Raw genomic sequence first — 708 nt, 5'->3', positions numbered from 1 at the left:
CGGGATGCGTCATGTTCATGGGGAGGCAACGGAATGCGTTGTGTTCATCGGGAGGAATGAAACGCATGGGAGCCAACCGGCTGGGTTGGAACGAAATGCGTGGCCGTGTTCACCGGGAGGGCTTGGACGGAACAGGCGATGGAAACGAGGCCTGGCATACCGCAAAACGAAGGAAACGGCCTTGTGTTCGACCGGCCACGTTCGAAACGGGATCCTGTTCATCGGGAGGGGTCTGGTGTACCGCAAAACGGAGGAAACGGACCTCCTACGGTTGAAACGGGGGTCCTGTTGATCGAGAGGGGTGTCGCATATCGCAAAACGGAGGAAACGGACTTGTGTTGGAGCACTACGGTCGAAACGGGGGCCCTGTTGATCGGGAGGGGTGTGACGTACCGCAAAACGGGACTCCACGGGATACTGTTCATCTCCACTGTTGACCTCCTCCAGCCTTCACGGGCTACCGTCGACCTCCTCCAGCCTCCACGGGCTCCTATTCATCCAGCCTCCACCGCGCGCTACTCCACCGGCTACTGTTCAACCACCCCTCCACGGGCACCCCTCCACCATCTACTGTTCATCCAGCACTCCACACCACGGGGTCCTGTTCAACCACCCCTCCACGGGCACCCCTCCACCGTCTACTGTTCATCCAGCCCTCCACACCACGGGGTCCTGTTCATCCAGAGGCAATGCCATAGCTCACTATTC

Source organism: Triticum dicoccoides, chromosome 7A, assembly GCF_002162155.2.
Source record: "Triticum dicoccoides isolate Atlit2015 ecotype Zavitan chromosome 7A, WEW_v2.0, whole genome shotgun sequence".
Lineage (NCBI taxonomy): Eukaryota > Viridiplantae > Streptophyta > Magnoliopsida > Poales > Poaceae > Triticum > Triticum dicoccoides.
This window is presented reverse-complemented; position numbering follows the sequence as displayed.